The sequence below is a fragment of the Taudactylus pleione genome, unplaced genomic scaffold (assembly GCF_031769625.1).
Source record: "Taudactylus pleione unplaced genomic scaffold, aTauple2 ptg000788l, whole genome shotgun sequence".
Taxonomy (NCBI): domain Eukaryota; kingdom Metazoa; phylum Chordata; class Amphibia; order Anura; family Myobatrachidae; genus Taudactylus; species Taudactylus pleione.
This window is the reverse complement of record NW_028285190.1, coordinates 6,754,749-6,775,682: the sequence shown is the minus strand read 5'-3', so window position 1 is coordinate 6,775,682 and position 20,934 is coordinate 6,754,749. Positions and strand designations below refer to the sequence as shown.

Below are 20,934 nucleotides of genomic sequence, written 5' to 3'. Positions count from 1 at the left end.
CATGTGGTCTGTACCTTATAACTCCCTAAACACAGATCAAAAAGCTAGACAAATCACTACCCTATTAAACAGATAATATACACAGTAGCACAAATCTAATGGCTACATAGCATTAATGCTCAAGGACATACAAGCTATAGTCCATGCCAACTGCTAAATTCTCATTAAGAGCTACTTGAACTCCTCTCCAGATTAAACTCATGGTCCGTCCTAAACTCCTAAAATAACCTATTTACTTTCATGTCATACTCCACCGTGTGATGAATTCGTATTCCTTTGTATAATCCATACTATATGTGTTTTGCAGGCGTATAGAGAGTGCAAAATAGAGAGAGCCATATTTGCCTACTCTCGCAGAAGTTGCCTGAGACTCCTGAATTTCCAGGCAGTCCCCTGGACCCCCCAGAAGAGTAGGCGGCCCACTTGCATCCTGCCCACTTCCTAGTGAAGTGGGCACTATGGGGAGGATATTGCTGCGAATAGCAGGTGGACGGGGCCAATATGACATGTTTCTATGAAAATCGCATCATATTGGCCTCACTAGACCCCCTTCCCCTCACATTGAATGCTATGAATTGCGGGTCGATTAAGAGGGGACGGGACCTAGTGACGCATGGCACCGGGCCTCGTCCCCACCTCCAGTGAGCTGCGCCTCTCCTCTGGGCTACTCCTGGAGGAGGAAGTGCAAAAGTAGGCAAGTTTGGAGATAGCTCTATGTCAGGGAGATGTATCAACCTTCAAGAGAGGTACAGCGTGCAAATTGCCAAAAGTAACCAATCCGCATTTATCTAGCACAGTCTGTGTAATGACACTTAGAAGCTGATTGGTTGCTATTGGTAACATTGTGTCTCTCTCAAAGGTGTGATTACATATCCCCTTTGGTGTTTAATTTTTATGTATTGTGTGACCAGGCCACAGGAAGTAGTCACATGGCCTTGTGTGCAGTGTGGAGAGTCAGCTCAGTGTGACATAGCCTAGTTGCTGTGAAAAGAAGTTTCAGGTAGGCTAGTGAAGATGTTATTACTTTTAGTTCTTTTTGTATGTTATGATCATCATGGATTTCACCTTTCTTTTCATGCATGGAAGGTATTACTTTCTCATTTTGATATGAGATTTAGGCCTGATTCAGGGGTGGACAGTAATTCAGCTGCTTTTTTCCGCAGTGTATCTGCATCTTTATGCCAATGTTGCAGCTAATGGGATTCTTACAGAGATGTCCACCGGCTGCAGCACTAATCTGCCGCCTTAAGCATTAAGAAGCACCATTGAGCATTGCACCCGCCCTATGGAGGCGCAGAATCTTTATCCGAAGATGGGCGATCGCGACACGCCCTTGTCTGGCTATCCACACCCCTGGTACTACCCAGGAACGCCCACTGAGATTGCCTATCACCTGTGTACAAATGTGTTCTGCGGCTTTTGGTGGTAACCATCGGAACACATGCGCAGTGCAACTCGGAGGCATGCGCAGAGTGAAAACATCGGCCGCTTGCATCCGTTATCGACACTGCATCCACTGATGAATCCGCCCCATAGGCTGTTTTATATTTAATTTTAATATTTTAAAGTTGCGCACTGATCAGCCCGTCTCAGATCTATTTGTCAGTGCCAGCCATGGTGGTTGATGTAGGGTTTAATGTGTCATTTAAAAAAAATAAGTGGTCAGCTAATCTTTTATTACCTCCTTGATTACAAGATCTGTTTTACACCTTGATTTGTCTACAACTGATTTGCAAGATTTTTGAGTTGGAACCAAATCGGCATAGATTATCCTGCATTGCATGCACTGAAGTGAAGTGTATATTCAGGGGACTGGAGTCTCTGGCCCGGACCCTCAGGGGCACGCCTGTTCTTACCGCCCGACGTCTGCAACTACTATCATCTTGAATTAAATGTGACCGGCCAGGGGCCCGCCCGCTACTTCCCCCTCCCCCCCAGTCGCACATTAAAAGTGAGTGACAGGAACAGGCCCGCCCTACCACTCCACCTCCTACTACCATGCTCAATAAAATGTTCTATTTTTTTTAACTTATGAGCCGGCGCACGTGACATCATGAAGTCACCCCGCACCACTGAAAGAGAGAAGGAGCCGCTCTGTGTGAGGAGGAGCAGCCAGAACAGAAGGAGGTAAGTGTAATAAGAGACATAGGTGATCTCCTGCACACTATAACAGATTATACTTGCCAATGACCCAACATACATACAGTAATCATGGGCAGATGTCTAGTGGCTGGGGCTAGGGAGACACTGCAGGGCTGTCCAGCATTACAGGTGGTAGTGAACTAATGACAGCTTCAAAGCAGATCTGGTTTAAAATAAATGCAGCTGGCAGAATCTTAGGGGACTTTGTATACATTCTCCAGTCCCACTAGTTTCACCTACGGGTCTGTAAAATGGAGCTACATTCACTACTAGTCTTGGGCCTTATTAAATTTGGCTGTATAAGTGGAATTGATTTTTGGTATTATCTGGGGCGCGATGCACCAAACGGAAAATGCGGTAAAACCCCTGTTTACCGCATTTTCCGTATGCAGCAATCTCCTGGCCGCCGGGCTGCGATGCGGAGGGTAAAGCCAGCTATTTCTATAGGTGTTACCCTATAGAAGCCTATGGGCTTCTACCGCATCGCGCTGGTATGAGGGATCCGATCGGATCCCTCCCAGCATGCCCCGCGGCCGTCCCGTCACTGCGCATGCACAGATGGATTCCCGGGTCATAAACCCGGAAGTCCACTGTGCAGGAGAGATCGCAAAGGACAGCTCTTATCCAAAGAGCTGTCCTTTGCTTTACAGATCGCATATGTTAGTGCATATGCGATCTGTACAATTGCGATGTCCGGCGGTGTTAGGCAGTAAGTATTAGTGCATCCCGCCCCTAGTCTGAAAGAGCACCTGATGAGCGCTGTGAATGGGCCAGATGTACCTAACAAAAAGATAAAGGTATTGAAGTGGTTGGTAGGTCCAGCGCTCAGGGAATGGCCAGCGATTATTTTGGGAGCTACACAGAGCTGGAGATGTCCATATCCTAGTATCTGTTAATTTTCGGTTAAGGAGCATACACACTAGATGATATGCTCCCTGAGCGATATCGTCTAGTGTGTCCCTGGCAGGGTTTGCTCACTGTCGTTCATGACTCTGGCATGTGTCTTGGAAGTTTTATATAAATCTGAAAACAGTACAACATTTAAAATGCATGTTAAATCTGTACCATGTTCTTTGGGTTTACCATGTGGTGCTTTCCATTTCAGCAGCAGCTAGAATTAAATTTCAATTCATCTTTGTACTGTACATGCATTTTACAGGTTGTTTTGCCTACAGTTCAGCTCATCAAACCTAGGTTTATATATTTGCTTTGAAACTGTTCCCTGTAAGTCCTGCTTTAACACTGCATAAATATGTGATTGTGGTTGTGCATTTGTGGTTGTACATTTCGGGCTGCCACAAAATTATTTTTAGCCGAAATTTTATCCTCTGGAATAGTAAACAACAAGCACATAGGCTAAAGTCTCTCATCTGATGGGCTGTAAAATGCAAACGTATTGATCCTCATGAAAGTGGTACATGGGTAGATATATTTAATAACTTGACTATTTTCTCACTCGATGCAATATTAAGCCCAATGGCTCTCCCCACTTGTTGGAGAAACAACTAATTTTTAAAGCATAAGTGAGCCTAGTACATTGTCTTCATTTTTAATAGTGTTCAAAGTGCATTCTCCATGCAGCATAGTGTACAATGTGCTTAGTACGGGCTTTTATAGAGCTCCATTATATTTTACCAAAAGTGAATGCTTTCGAACTCTGTTGGCAGTATTGATGTGTGTGTGTGTGTGTGTGTGTGTGTACCGGTACATTTTCCACATAGATTATATTCTTAAAATTCAATAAGCAAACAAAAAACTGGGGGTACATTGAGGGTAGATGATTCCAGTCATAAAGTAAACAACAGAAGCAAAGAGCTGTATCATAACACATATCACACAGACGTAAACCTCAGGGGTCAGGTGACATTTTTGCCCCTTTCACAACGATGACTCAGGAAGTACATGGGTTCGTGGACCGGACCTTCGACCGAGGTTGGCCCCTTTAGTCTAGATCCGGGTCAGTACGTGTGCACCAGCAAATAACCGGGTATTTAGGCTATGTGTGAAATGGCTATAAGATGGCTAAGTCAATGACTTTACTGTATAATGAAGATCTAATGTTCATTCTAGCACCCTGCACCACTGAAAACCTGTGCAGTTCCTCTTTCCTGCATGGGGTGTCGCTCTCTGCTCTGGTGCTTCCAGTGCCCTCTGGTCTGTATCTTAGCAGTTTTTTGCATCAGCTGACTGTGCTAGAAGCATCAGAGCAGAGAGCGACACCCCTGGCAGGAAAGAGGAACTGCACAGGTTGTGACAGGTGCAGGGTGCTAGAATGAACTCTAAAGATCTACCCTGCTCCTCCCTATACTCATCCCATTTGAATCATTTCATAAGGGGGGATGAAGCTGAGGCAGTATATTTACAGTCAGCAGTTACGAAATTAAAATGCATTTGGATCTTATTTTCTATAACCAGAATGTTGGGCACAGATGCGGTCATCCACAAGTGTGCTATGGAAGCTTTCGTAACAATTAAAATATGTCCCATAAGGTACCTATCTCCACTTTACATATATCCTGGATACATTTGTAAAAGGGATGTGACAGGATCCTTAGGTACAGGGACACCTGTCACTTTATATATCATGATGAACACTTTCTCCCACAGAGAATGCCAAAAGTGCGCTAGCCTAAAAAATATGGAGGATATCGCCAACACAGCCACAATTTCTCCAGCAGTATTTCGAGGTTTAGGGCCAAGTTTTATGTTGCCGTTGAGTAAAGTATGCTTTATGTATTTAGAACATTTCTGAGTGATTATTACGGGACACCTTGAAACCGGAACAAAATATAATCTCCCACTCCTCTTTAGACCGTGACCTAGATAGGTCTCCTTCCCATTTCACGTGTCCGACCACTTGCTGCTTCTTAGCTTCCACCATGAAATCTCACCCTTATCGTTAAAGGACTGGAATTGGGACAATATATATGTTGGGAAAGATGGTTTCCACAAAGGGGCAGGCAAATTACATTAAAGCCAATGCCTTAGTTGAAGATATTTGTAAAAATCCCTCTAGGAAACGTTATGATTTTGCTGTAAGTACGAGAAGGAGACTAATCCCTCATCAGAAAAAATGTCGCCCACTGATAGAAGACAGCTTCCAACCCATGTCTCAATATGTAAATCTGGAATGAAATTGGCTATATCTGCCAAAGTTAAAAATGGGGAAGGAAGTGACTTCTCTTTTAGCAGGCCTACCAATCTATGCCAAACCACTACATTCACAGCTTGGGAAGGCCAGATCCTAGAAGCTTTACAAAACTAGGAAGCCATGACAAATCAGGGAGAGCAAAATGAAGCGTGACCTTCCTTTTGATAATTGCCCAGGGTTTGGAGAAAGTGTTGTCAACCAATCCCGAGCCTGATTCGGTAAACAAGCACTCCCCCTCCAATTTAGGTAATGAACGGGCTCTTCTTGAAATTTTATGCCTACTCCCTTTCCAAACATAATTTGTTAGTAACAAGTAGGTCGGAAGCAACCTAGGAATGGCACAAAATAGGTACAACAATTTGTGGACTAACACGCTTTTGGCTGCTGTGACCCTGCCTGGCCTCTATACTTCATGAAGCATTTAATCCTTCGTGAGCTCCTCAAATGCCTTAAGCAGTGGACTATAATTGCAGTCGAGAATGTCCCCTTCATTAGTCAACCGGACACCTAGGTATGTGAGCCAACGGAGCTCCAAAGCATATTTATAAATGGCTCGTAACCTGCCGAGCACATCGGAGGGGAAATATTAACCAGCAGCCAAAGGTTCAATTGCCAACAAGGGGACAACAGGCAACCCAGGCGTGTGCCATTCATAATATTAAAGTACGAAGAAAGACAACCATTAACAAAAAAATCCTAGCCGAGGGATAAAAGGCTGATATTGAATCTATAGAATAAAACACACGTGAAAGACGCTCTCCCACTTCGGGATATGCTCTCACCAACAGCACTTAATTTAAAGTCCTAAACAGTAAAAAAAATCCCTTCCTCCTTCTAGACTTCTTGTAAAAGCCCTAGAACCTGTTTTACTATATTGTCTCATTTCCTCCCTGGCTAGATTTGCTGCGCATGCAAAATAGATGATTATAGAGTCCAGGTCATCGCTGACTCGAGCTGTAGCCCAGGCAGCCATGACCTTCCCCCCCTCCCACCGACTGAAAATTTTAGAAACCGCCACTAATGCGATAAAAATGCGAAAAATACAGGCAAAAAATTGTAAAAGCTTCAGTTTGCCTTTTCATTTAAGCCAGCCCAACTTTGAAATATATGGCAAAAAAATATTAAATTCAGAAACGCGATAACATCATTAAAAATCGGAAAATTACAGCTTTCTTATGGTCAAAAGGTCGACACAGAAAATGTCAACAAGTTTTTTTTATGATTTTGACGGTTAGGCTGCGAAAGTGGACGGTTTAGGGTTATGGTGAGGATTAGGGTTTAAATAACACAAAATGTGTTGACCATTTGTGTCAACCTTTGACCCTGTTGACCCGTTGTTCACATCGACCTTAATCCATGTTGACCATTTGACCCTGTTGACCTTTTGCCCCAGTCGACCTACTAAATGTCTATCTAGACCCTGTCGATCTTTTATACCACACCCACATGAAGTTGCTCTGTGAACACCATTATAGCCAATGTGAGCTATGTTGGAAGGCAAATGAAAAATGTAAATTTTTTGTTTGGACATGGTTCTAAAAAAAAAAAATCATACTACAGTCGCATAATAAAACACTAGGCCTAATTCTGAGTCATACTCAGCAGGGATGTAGGACACAGTACATGCCTCTGAGTCACACTCAGTTGCAGAAATGCAAAGTTTGTAAGGGCCCCTATGTACCACCCAATGGTGAAAAGTGTATATAACACGTGTAACTTTGACAAGGAAGATGGGCCCTCCTCAGCTCTGGGCCCCATAGCAGCTGCACCTTTTGCACCTATGGTAGTTACACCCATGCTAGACGGTGATTGGGAGGTAACGGGGGTGGTGAAAAGACTTTTAGTGATGTTACATCTTATGGGGGTGTCGCAGGTGTGTCGCTGAAAGCGGTTGCGTTTAGAGACGCAGAACCCAGGACACAGGAGCCCCTATTCAGATGGTGAAACTGCACCTGCCATAGGGCTGGTGCACGTTTTGATGGTGCAACTGGTGGTGCATCTTAAAACACAACAGCGGGTAATGCAGCGACTATAAACGTTGCAAATGGATGTCTCAGTCCTTGCAGAGTCGGACACACGGATGTACACCAGGGAAGGGCTTTGTAGCCGTATTCGCATAAAGTCTCAGATGTGACTGCGTCCAACTCAGATTCGGGCCCAATGTGTTTCGTAAAAGATGCACTTGAAGCATAGATTAGTTCCTTGAAGTGTGCAGTGTTGGAAAGCCCCCCCATGGCGTGCAATTCAGATGTGCAAGTTACAAATCATTTTGTAGTTTTTTTATATTTTTCTTGGTAAAGTGAAGGTGTGTGACATAAAAATTGGAATAGGTTACTTTTTTTTTAATTTCATTTAATATATTCTGCAATTTCTTAATGTATTAATATAACAGGTACTTTAATTATATCCATTTTGTTTGTTTTTTGTAGTAGGTTATGCATTACTCGGTGTTTAAACCACATTTGCAAATCCTATTATATTTTACCACCAATTAGAGCCTCTTATTAAAAGAATCGCTCAGGCATGTGTGTGTGTGCAATTATTTGGATGTGTTAAGTGAACCATTTCTTACACAGAACACATAGTTTACCTCCCCTATGTACCATTGCCCCATGCTCATTGATTTTGCCAGTAATTTTAATTTCCATTTGTAAGCGTTGTCCTAAAGTTTACAGGCAGTGTTACAGCTATAGATTAATGGCAGTTGGGACCATTATTAAATGAAATACTGAAATAGTTTTCAAGGCCTGGGCCTGCAAGCAGATTTTTACCTCTCTAACATTTGCCTTGGTGGAAATCAGGATAAGAGCTATTGGGGGACGTGGCCACATCACCTCGGGGTAGTGACATGCTGGACTGCCTCTGTTCCTATACGTTCTACTTGTTGTGTGCACTGCACAGAGCAGTTGTGAACTGAACATCCGAACCTCCACAAGTGGCAGGGAACTAGTTTATGGTGGTGTGGTATATTTTATTTGTTTTGCTTTTTGTATTCATTATTATTATTATTAACTTTTCCCTTCTATGCTGTTGCTTTTTAGGATTAATTACGTAAGGCATTTTATATGCATGGAGTGGTTTAAATCCCAAGACTGAGTCAGAATGCACTGTCCAGGATATAGATAGATAGATAGATAGATAGATATTATAGAGAGAGAGATATAGATAAATATAATTTTATATAGTTACTTTCATTAGTGGATGGACACATAGATGCATGCAACTCTATACATGGGCAAAGATCCACATTTATTTCCTTATAACTCTGAATGGTCTTAACATTATTAATAAATGAAAGCTCTCAAATTTCATATAAAATGTAATTAAATACAAACACCCCCACAGCGGTTCTTTACCCCTTTAAAATCCAATGGGAATCTTCACTTCTGCAGCAGTGCAAGGAATAGACGCCCTTGATTTGTCCTAGTGTAGATGCAAAACTAATTAGCTGGAGGGGTCATTGGGCAAAAAGCCAATCATTCGTTTATACAGTGCTACAGGTGTCCTCATCATGTATCTGTAACACCAGGCAAGGTGATGTGTTATACCCCTTTCACATCGGTATGCCGGGTAGCACCCGGGATTGTGTTGGGGTGCCCATCCCGGGTTCAACCCGGCTGAGACCTCTTGCAGACTGGCGGCCCGACCCGTCACTAATACCGGTCGATGACGTCACCGCCATCACGTGCTGGTCCGATGCTTGGAGATGAGATCATCCCCAAGCCGCGGCTCTTCCTATGCAGTGAACGGGACCTGGGTCGAATCAATCCGGGCTACCCATTCACACTGCACCGCAAGCAGAGTTGAAATGTCGGGTCACTCGATACGGCTTAATTCAACCTGGCTCTTTCGCACTGCACAGTAATTTGGGTTGCTGTGCATTCACGTGCAATAACCTGGTTATTGCTTGTAGTGTGAAAGGGGTATTAGTAATGGGTATATTTACTAAAGGTCAATTCAAAGTCGATAACAATCGATCAACATTGATGTTGTTGTTCTGGGGCTAAATCACACATTTACTAATACTTATACTGACAATTATTGATTTATTTTATTTGTGTGATTTAGCCCCAGAAACCCAACATTGTTGATGGATTTTTATCAGTTTTAAATTGATTAAAATCAACCTTTAGTAAATATGCCCCTAAGAAACTAAATGTCTGTATTTAAGGTTTGTTTAATTTTATATTTATATACTACTGCATAATGTCTGATGCTCGGCTAATTATACAGTAGTTGCACTAACGCCTACTAGTTAAACCAGTCTTTCTCTAGCCAGAGCCGTGATGGCGACTACATTCAGGCCATTTTTCGTGGCTATGTTGACTCTGTAAAACAAGACCAGCAAATCATTAGTCTCTTAGCTGCTGCTTGTGAGTAGTCCTGACTCCTGCCAGTCCTTCACCCCTCTCGTAGCCTCAATCAGCCTGTCTTACGTCTCTTGGCTATAAGAAGGACATGGGGAGCCCTGGGGGAAAAGCAGGGCTCCAGCTAGGGGACAGATAAGATGAGCAACATTTGTAGAGTAGATGGGACAACTGTCTTAAGTTTTCTGCTAGAAATTATAATTTATTTTTTACTTCAGTTTTTAGAAAATGACATGTTTGAAATCCAAGAACAGACTGGAATGCTGTGAAGTAGGTTGCTGACAACAAGCCCATAGGGAATAATATGTTCTATTTTCTAGGTTGTTACAAGGCTTGAAAAAACTTCACAACCGTCTGAAAACATCTACAAGCAAAGAGGCCTTAAAGCACCGTCGACGACATGTAACCAAACCTAAAAGGTCCAATCCAAGTAGAGCTAGACAAGACTGCTGAAAGGCCAGAGCAGAGCCTTGGGTCATTTGCCTAGAGAGTGACAAATTTGAATGTAAACGGTATGGATCTATCTGAATATAAAAGGATCAACAAACAAACGATTACAGTACTTGGTATAGCATTGCTTACGCAGTTTATTCAGATAATTTTTTTCTCCATATTTACACACCCTTTTAACCTCTGTAACCTGGTCTGGTATAACCTGTACATCTGGTTTCAAGGTACATTACCTGTCATGCTTTTATTAGAGCTGAAGAGATTTTCAGCTGTATGTATTCAAGGATTTCTTCTACAAAGATTAAATGTGTTAGTGTGTGCTCCTAATACTTTATACTGAGTTTGCTATTGAGTATTGGGAAAAGTTTGGCCATACAACTTGGCATTTGTGCATGCAGAGAGAAAATCCTTCTGTGAACATACTAGAGTGCTCAATAAAGAGCAAATAAAACCTCTACTTTACATCACAATAGACAGCATATATAAAAGGCAATTCCTCATTGAGCTCCAAGGTAGAAAATAAATAACACAAGTGTTTTTATAATTTAATGGGTGTTGGTATCAAAGATTGACAATGTAAAGATATGCAGTCAAAACGTCGACACAAGATGGTCAACATGCATTAGGTCAACAGGTTCAAATGGTCAACACAAATATGGTAAATTAATCCTAACTAGAATCCTAACTCTCCCACTAGTGCCTAACCCTCCCCCTGGTGCCTAACCCTAACCGTCGTTCCCGGCAGCCTAGCCCTCACCCTCCCCCTAAAAATGTTGAAAAACCACAAAAAAACACGACAACCATTTGTGTCGACAATTTGTGTGACGACCGTTTGAACCTGTCGACCTTTTGCACTATCAACATTTTGTATCTGTCGACATTTTGTCCATGTCAACTATCTAATGTCGACCAATTCACTGTCAACCTTTACATTGTCTATCTTCTTGTATCCGGATAACAATTAAACAAATAAGGCCGCCATGCTGTATCTCACTACTCTGCAGCAGGCTGCCACACAGCAGGCACCGTGAATGACAGAGGGCAGAATTTCTTGGCAGAAATGTGGATTGGTTGATTCATGCATAGTAGCGGGGTCAGTGATGTCAACTGACCGTATTCTCAAGGCGGGTATCCACTTGCCGATTAAAATGAGCGATTGAACGATAACGTTATTGTTCAATCGCTCATTAATCGTGCACAAATCGTGCATGAAAATGTCGGAAGCGACCAGCGATGCACGCTCCCGCTGGTAGTTTCCGACATCAATCATCGCCTGAACATATGCTGGTCAATCTGCCGATAACGACAGATTGACCATGTTCAGGGATGAGGGAGGATGCCTACACTGTACCACATATCGTTCAGTGTTGGCACTGCAGGGGAAGAGGAACGAATGTACGATTACAATGTTGTATTCGTACTGTCGTTCCATTATCTGCTAGTGGATACGCACCTTCAGCTTTTGTATATAACTGAGGTAATACTATTATTATAGCAGTAGCAGGGTTGACCATGAATAGTTTTTTTTATGGTTTGTATCGGAACCTTTTTAATTTTAGGGTTGTGTAGTCCTGTAACTAATATAATAAGTTAACTTACTGTATACAGCATTTACTTTTGTACTTGGCTAGTTCTAGGTTTCAAATGACCGTATGTGTACAAGATGGATAAATAGGCCAAAGTATTGTATAAAGATGGTTTTCAAGACAACAGTCAGTGCAATGAAACCTGTTTAACATTCATCTACAACAGGCAGTATTGGGTTAAATGTGCAATCAGACCGCGCAGGTGCAGCATGTAAGATGCTCATGTACTGCAAGTGATTTTAGTGGACTAGGGACTTTAGCTAATCTCCACACTATTAAAATGCAAATAAACCAGCCATTGGTTATTATGGTATATCAAACTCTGTGCATTAAAGGGCTGAATAATATGACTGAAATAACTAAAAGACTGCCACATTCCCTATCTCTTGGCTGACCATTGTCTGTAATGGGTATACACTGCGTGATATATCCTTCATACAGTCAACAACACATTGGCCTGACCGTCTGGTAGTGTGTACACACCATATATCTGTGAACAATGACCTTTTACAGATATATCGCATCGGCCGTACTGCACACATGACCAAACGATCGACCCAGTAGCTGCCACAGGAACCAGTTAAAATTATAACAACTAGTTCTCCTGAACAGACACATTGTGCCTGATTCAGCTACAGACGGAATTGAAAAGCTGCTCACATGCAGCTTAGCAATTCCGTCTCTGCAGATATGGTAATGCAGTAAGAGGCATCACGCCTCCTGCTGCACTACGTATCTAAGCTGCGTTGTCCAGCACAGCATCGTATACTCTGCGGAACATCGGCCGCCTAAGGTGACCCATGGGGTCATACAGCTGGCCGCCGCAGATGAGAAGAAGAAGCCAGGAAATCTCTGTCAGCCGATAAAGATCCTGGCTTCTAATCCTTCCCCCCCTTCCCGCCAACGACGGTGACACGCCTCCGTTTCAGGAAACTGAGGGCATCGCCGCCCCCTCCCTGCCCACAAACTGCAGCAGACTGTAAATCACTAACAGTCTGCTGACAGTCTCCGTGCGGAATCGCAGACCTGCGCAGATTCACAATCATCAGGAATCTGCGTTCAGCAGTACACTGCGGGATAAGGCCCATTGTGCGGCCGATTAGTAAGTGTGTATACACAATATTGTTTGTGCGGAACCTCATCAAATCATTCCAGTGTGTACCCCACATACTGTATAACAGGGGTTCTCAACTCCTATCCTCAAGTATTGGATTTCTGTAATCATGCAATTTATTTTGCTGGGTCAGTAATTATCCCACCTGCTTTCACAGACGGAAATCCTTAAAACTTGACCTGTTGAGAGAACTTGAGGCTTTGAGGTTGAGAACTACTGGTCTAAAAGGCATTTATGAAGGTGGAGCATCTGTTTCTTGCATCACTTAGTGACGAGGGGCCTTTGGTGTTGTAACTGACAGGCTTGTGATTTTATTAGGCAGCAGAAAAGTACAGATTGGTGGCTGCAGCAGAGCCTCCATGAAATGGGAATTGCAATTTGAAAAGAGCATGTCTGAAAGTGGGCATATCCTTTAATGGTTAACTCTTCCTATAATGGTTGTAATGGTCCAAACAGGAAATCCACTCTAATGGGCAGGCTTTTATTCCAAACAGCAAGTCGCCCCGTCCAGGTTCTTTCTTTGTGGTGGTCACATTTGTTTGAATGGGAATATCTTGGTATGAAATATTTTGTTTATATATCTCCTTCCTTCCTAAGCTACATTGTTAGTTTGGTTTGGAGCTGTCCTTTAAAGCTGGGTACACGCTATGCGATCCCTCGCACGATATATCGTTCTAACGTGGATTGGAATGATATATTGTGCGGATTACAAAGTGAGTACACCCCAATTGCGTGTGTTCCCGAGTCGCATCTTGCCGTTGTACACAGCATCATGCGGTGTGTGCGGATGGCGCAATGTATCATTCCATCTCGTTGTCTCGTCGGCTGGGTACAGAGTCGTATAGTTTGTACCCAGCTTAAGACTGAGCAGTACGTGATAATATGAAAATGTGGGGTGTCTTTAACGACCTCCAATCTTTCACATTGTTATTACTTGTCTGCGGATAACACTAGGAGTTTTTGTTTCTGAAAAGGAATGTACCTGGTTCCCAGTGCATGTGCCAACACGTCCTCACTTTTCTTACCTGGTTCTACAACTGCATGGTCTATCACTTACTAGATTTCTGGTATGCATGTAGCTGCTCCATATTCCCATTTATAGAGACAGCTTTATGAGACTCTGCTTTCCAGTAAATTGATACTTTAGATCATTAGAAGGCGGTGATCTACGCAAGTGAGAAACTGTTACAATGGTAATTTCACCTCCGTGTAACACTTTAACAGCTTTTCAGGAAATAGTGTGGGATGCATTTAGCATCTTGTTCTGCACATCTTTATATCTATTTAGGAGAGAAAAGACTTCCTGTGTAATTTCAGGAGCAGATTTGTCTTCTTTCATTGTTACAGTAACATCTGGGCAATAAAGGTAGGTCGCTACTTTCTCAAAGTCCTGTTTTGTATATTGCAAAAACTTGCAGGACTTTATTTGTTGTTCTAAGAAGCAATTACTCGCCCCTGGTACTCCTATAGGTATCCTTTCCTTGGAAGCCCTGTCTTATGAGGGGGGGGTCCCTTGTAGAAATTGGGTCTTCCCCAAGATAACTAAAGTTTGTAGAGGAAAGCACAATGTTCAGCCTGATTTATTACATCTATAGTTAATGAGCTTAAACTTTCAAATATCATTAGATCTGTGGAAAGTAGTGGGAGCAGGGTTAGTATTGTAGTATTGAGTGAGGGCCTGTAGGGCCTGCTTACCTGTGACAGCACACCATATCGTCCAATATATCAGGCAATATATTGGGCGATATATCATTCCCATCTGCTTCGGAACGATATATAGTCTATATCGCTCAGTGTGCATCCTCAATTGCGCGTTCACGTGCAACGTCAGCAATGTCATTCCACCTGATGTGCCGCATGTCCTATTGGACGACGTCGCTGACTACCGCGTACAGTTAAATGTGGAATGGAAGGGTATATCGTGTGGTCGTACACCTGGTTAGTGCCGCGGGTGTTACGCCGCCCAAAATATCATTCCATCGAGTGTTGGGTCGGCTACAATACACAGCGTTCTGATGTGTACCCGGCCTCAAAGAAAGTTTTGTTGCTATGGGCTTTACCTCCTTATTCCAGTGGAATAAGGACCAGTATTCCAGCGATGTTGTCTGCCCATTTTTTCACATAAGGGTGTGAGGTTCAGAGTGTGCAGTACAGTGCAGCTTCCATTCACCAATGTAGTGTTCTTTCTAGCACCCTGCACCTGCCACAGCCCGTGCAGTTCCTTTTTCCTGTCTGGGGTGTCGCTCTCTGCTCTGGTGCTTCTAGCATACTCAGCTAATGCAACACATTGCTAAGGTACAGACCAGAGTCTGCTAGATGCACCAGAGCAGAGAGTGACACCCCAGGCAGGAAAGAGGAACTGCACGGGTTGTGACAGGTGCAGGGTGCTAGAATGAACACTACCAATGTAAACTACAATCTGGGACTGACGGGTAAATGTAATAGTTTGCGACTGGCAGGCATCAGTGACTCCCTGGCAAGTCTGCCCAATGTTTTAAAAGGGCAATCATTTAAAAGGCAAAACCAGGCTTAGCTATGAGGTTTTACTTGTACACGATTCTGACTCTTACGGTTTTTCCTACTCGAACAAGCATGCTTTAGCTATAAACAGGACTTTTTACTGCTTTCGTCAATTCATACAGGGGGTTACCGTGGGGAAGGATTTTCCTTCTCCTGCAGCACCCCGCTTTGTGTATGAATCGCATCACCATACTTTTGTATGGTGAATGCAATTCATAAAGGAACGGAAAGAGGATGGCGTAATCTGTACCACAACCCGAACAGAGCAGGGAAATTGCATGCTTCCATGCTGTCTGCCCAGCACTGGCTCCGCCCCCTTTTGCCCAGCGTCCTTTGCAGTAGGTCTAACCTGAATTACTGCTCCCAGACACTGGCGCATGCGCAGTGAGAAACAGACCTATCTGGCTCATATATGTCTATCTTCCCACTGCTTTCCAGGATTGCAGAGGGGGACGGATAGCACATGAAGACGTCGGACAGGTAAGTGTACATGAATGGCTACTAAACATCACTATACATCGCATCGATACATGAATAGACCCCTTAATATCCAGCTGAGAAACAGGTTCCAACAGAATAGAATCTGCCCTTTTTAGAGTTGCCAGAATTTCAAAGTAGACCGTATACCAAATGTGAACGCAGGTGGACAAGACAGCGTTATGTGTTTGGTCTACTTGCATTACTCCACCGCTGTTATTTAATATTGCTTTAAAAAACTTAGGGGGAGATTTATCAAAGCTTGGAGAGAGAGAAAGTGGAGAGCGATAAAGTACCAACCAATTAGCTCCTGACATTTTACAGGCTGTGTTTGAAAGATGATAGGAGCTGATTGGCTGGTACTTTATCTCTCTCCACTTTATCTCTCTCTTTATAAGTCTCTCCCTTAATCCTTTGTATGTCTAAACTGTCATAGCCCCCCCAAAAATGGTGGCTTGTAGCTCCGTCTAGAGCTGTGGTTCTCAAACTCTGTTCGGAGTACCCCACACAGATCACGTTTTCCAGGTCACCCAGCGGGTGCACAGGTGTACTCATTACTCACTGACACATTTTAAAAGATCCACAGGTGGAGTTAATTATTTCACTTGTGATTCTGTGAGGAGATCTGGAAAACATGTACTGTTTGGGGTCCTGAGGACCGAGTTTGAGAACCTGTGATCTAGAGTAAATAACACCTTTACATAATGATTTCTTAAGGTGCGTACACACACAACGATGTAAGTAATGAACGATTTTCGTTCAGTTTTTCCCTTGAAAAATTGAACGAAAATCGTTTTACAAAGTAGTTGGTTTTACTTTACATAAACGATTTTCTGTGTGTTGAAGGAAAAATGTTGCAACTTCTATTGAAAATCGTTCAGTTGGTCAGTCTGACTGAACTACAAACGTGAATGCGCATGAACTATTATCATTTTACACTGAACGATTTTTTGAATGATAACTACGTCATTATAGTTAAATCGTTCAAAAAATCGTTGTGTGTACGCACCTTTATAGTTGAGCTTTATTAAGATTTTACCTTTTATCTGTTCATATTACAGTTTAAAAAAATAAAGAATTTAGAGCAAATAAGTGTAGTAGTGTCGATGTTTCTGTCATGTAATAATGCATGCCGATGATTCTATATATAGGGGGAAATTAAACCTTGATAACGGACTTTCCTTAATGTATAAGTAGTGGGATTGCTATAATGCAGATATATTCCTTACTCCTTCTTACATGTTTAAAGTATTTCCAATATTTAGGGATGTAATGTATGAAGCTATCAGAGTTCAGTGCACATATCAGAAAGTTCCATCCATCTAGAGCAGACTGTTTCATGAACCCTAATAAAGGTAGAGCACTCAGCGGAGAGTTCTGCAAAGCTAAACATTAGTGGTATAATTGCTTGTTAACAAGGGAGACTGCTTAAATGAAGCCTCATTATATGTACTAGCAATTATTGCTGAACGCATTTGTTACATTGTTCCACACTCTCCCTGAAGATGCTCCAAGATGTGTTTACGCTGTGTGCAACATTAAAAACATTTCATTATTCCCAAGAATGATATTGGTCATTCCAGGATATAGTGTACATAATACATAGAACAGATGGAGCCAGTTTGTGCTTAACTGGTTCTAAAGCCAAGCATTAATTTGTCCATGTTTATTTAGAGATGGAAATGGCATTTCTTTACTCAAAGTATTCAAAGTTATCATTTAATGAATTAAGAGTTTTAAAGTTTATTATGGGAGGATGTCAATGTCTTCTTGCCTTATTCTTGTAATGTATACTGTGATATAGCAGCTGATATTGACTAATTAACCTGGTGTCTGTGTGTATGGCCCCAAAATGATCCCAGTAATAATCCAGGCGGAATCGTTCAGATAATTATCGGACATGTTGGCAAATGCATCCAGAAGGGGACCGCTGTTGCCCCCTGTTTGCTGCCATATTCCGAGTGGCTGCATCACGTGTCTGCTGGTGTATTCCTAACGCCCACAACAGCCTCCTTTTAAAAAGTTTCCTACTTCAGCAGCTGGATGGGACTTTTCTATTAAACCTCACTTTGCCTACTGAGACCTTTCTGAATCTCCTAATAATCTACTTGCACAGATCATGAGATCATTTATTATACAGATACTGCTATTAGCGTGGCACATGAACATACTGTAAGAAGGTACAGTGTGAGCTCAGAGGTCATTACACAAGCCAAAGTTCAATCATTTTAATCAGACATTATTGCAGAGTGTGTTGGTAGAGTGAACAATTGTAATTAGAAATTCTATTTTTATATATATTGATATTGGGAAGCTTTATTATTCCATCCGTTCTGTTGCCTGATGCTGTTATATTGGTGATGAATCATGTCTCCAATTAGTACTGTAATTCAGTGATTCCCAACCTCGGTCCTCAAGGCACGCTAAAGCTGGATACACATCTAAAGATTATCTGTCCAGCCAGCCAACTAGTTGATTGCTTGGAATGAAAATCTGGTAAGGTATGAAAGCAAATGACAATCGGCAATTTGCTCCCAAATGCCGGAAAATGGACAAAAACTTTTGTTTGAACAAATTGTTTCGATCAAATATTTAACAAACATTTCTGACGACCATCTTCATCTGTTTTCTGGCATTTAGGAGCAAATTGCTGATCATCAGTTACTCCCATACATTACCAGATTTTCATTCCAACCAATCAACTAGTTGGATGGTTGGATAAAAGTTGGTCTAGTGTGTGGCCAGCTTTAGTGTGCCTTGAGGACCGAAGTTGGGAACCCCTGCTGTAATTGATGATCGGTCGCATAATATAGTAACTCCCTATATATGAGTATATAATAAAAATGGACCATCGGATTCTCGAGAATTAATATTCTCTTTATTCCCTACATGGTTCCTTGTACAGCAAAAAAACAAAACAACTGTTAGGAACAGCAGGTGACTGCATATTTGTGGGGTTTACTTATTGCATTATGTGGGTGCTGATCCTGCTGTTATCTCTGCTCAGTATTGTGGTCACATGTCATTTATGTCATCTGGGGGCTGGTGTAGGAAATGATTCTTTCTGGTGCCAGCCCCTTTAATACCCCCTGTTACAGGGAAACCAACCACTGACAGCGATTATGTGCTCCTCGCACTACTCCAAATTTTACTTTTTTTTCTGTTTTATACATTGTTGCCTGTGACTACGGCTTTGCCTGAATGCTGCATGGACCAAACTACTGCCTGTGTCCTACGGGAAGATTATTCAAACCTTTGAACAATGATACAGGTGTCCTTAATATCTTCGGTTAAGCTGATCTCTTCAGATGTAGTGTATTTCTCCTACCACAAGTCATGTGTTCCTATGTATATATTTGTATATGGGATAAATTACTGTGATAAAGGGGCACCTTATTTCACAGTTAATTTACCACTTTCAATACATTTTCTTATATATAGGTGAATAATTACTGAGATATCATAACCGCTATCTTTTAATTCAACATATATTCGTGAAGTACAAATTATCAATATATTCTAATACTGACCGAATAATTGGATATGATAATAGTTGATTTCACCATAGAAAGTAAATAACCATGGGGCAGTTACACTGATGCTTTTGAGAAAGGATAAGACACAATAAAACAGACACCCAGTTTCTCTTTTTAAACAAATTCTTTATTTTCTTGATCACTCTATTGTATATTCCTCATCTTTTTAAACAATATATTTCACTGCGGTAGGACTTAACCAATAGGATATGGGATGAGTCCTTTTTAAACTGAATTAATAAAAGTGCTATTTTATTATAAGTGTAAGTGCGCCTTCCATGGCAAACCTTTTTTTTCTTTTCTTTTTTTCTTGGTAATCAATTTGTTTAGTTGCTTAGCCCCTACCCTGAAATCTCGGAGAAGAGCTGATCAGCTCACAACTACTAATGCAAGATTCAACAGTTTCTGTAGTGTGGAGATACACACCTCTAGGAGCGTAAATACCACAGCGGCAAGGGGTGCAGCTGCTATGGGGCCCAGAGCTGAGGAGCGCCCATCTTCCTCGTCAAGTTATATATATTTTTCACCATTGGGTGGTACATAGGGACCCTTACAAACTTTTGCTATTCGGCCTTCCAATACATAGTTACGTCCCTGCACACCTCTCCTCCCTTTCACATCAATTCAGTCACCTGGCCACAGTCTTCTTCATCCACCATAGTTCCATGAAACTTGGTGAAGCAGTACACTTGCTTACTGTGCGCTGAGTTATCATGGAATGCCCTCACTCACTCCAACTCCTCCCATCAGCCGGTGTGACCTTCTGCAGACTACTCCACCTTATTTCAGCAAACCTATGTTCTTTGGTGGAAACCTAGGTGCTCCTATGAACTCTAAGTGGGGCCATCTTTGCTCCCAATTTCAGCATAATTTTTATCAGCAGATTCAAGTTTAATTGTGCCATTAGTCTGGAACCCCAAATGTTACGCCTTAGAATAAAATGTATTGCCTTTCTGCTGGTCAAATAGTAAAATAGTCTGAGCATCTGCTTTCCACAGTTAATGTTGTGCTATGTGTGGCCGTGACATAGTAGCAGGCTAAATTGGATTGGGCATTGTGAGGACATGAGATGTGTGTTACAAATGTACTGGCAGCATCTCAGTCCTTGCAGAGATCAATTTACTTTTTAGTCCTTTTGTGTTCAACTTCCCGTCTCCTAGTGTATGTGTGATCATTCTCAGGACACATATTTCCATTAGCATGTCTATTATGTACTGTAATAATGTAAGTTATTGAAATGTTTAATACTGGATAAGCCTTGATGTTAGCCTGGTCCATATGTCTGTGTTAGAGCAAGGTGACACCTCCCAAAACAAAAGACCCTCTAAGTTAATTCCCACCTCCCCAGGGGACGCTCAGGATTTACTCCTCCTTCCATTTGCCTGTTTTGTGCTTCACGTGAACCTGGTAGACTGAACGGAACCATCCCAGCAGGTGTTCGTCAGGGAAGTAATACCCAGAGGAGGTAGGAGAAAGTGACAGCATAAGGGACTCGCACCAATCAGGAAACGGTGCAACCCCCCCTGGGAGGTCACAATATCGTGGGAAATTGGAAGATTTTAAAGCAGGTCACTGAAGGCAACTCCACATG

The 20,934-nt window shown here is 42.2% G+C and overlaps 1 protein-coding gene across 3 annotated transcripts in view; it reads left to right on the top strand.

Moving 5' to 3' along the window:
• The window catches only part of OSBPL3 (oxysterol binding protein like 3), a 204,927-nt gene that overhangs the window by 58,755 nt on the left and 125,238 nt on the right, over nt 1-20,934 (top strand). For 2 of the 3 annotated variants that reach the window (XM_088457859.1, XM_088457857.1), the window contains exon 2: nt 9,981-10,172. The exons of the other annotated variant lie outside the window; for it this stretch is intronic. The gene's annotated coding sequence lies outside the window, so the exon portion shown is untranslated. The remainder of the gene's footprint in view (nt 1-9,980; nt 10,173-20,934) is intronic. 3 annotated transcript variants of the gene reach the window in all.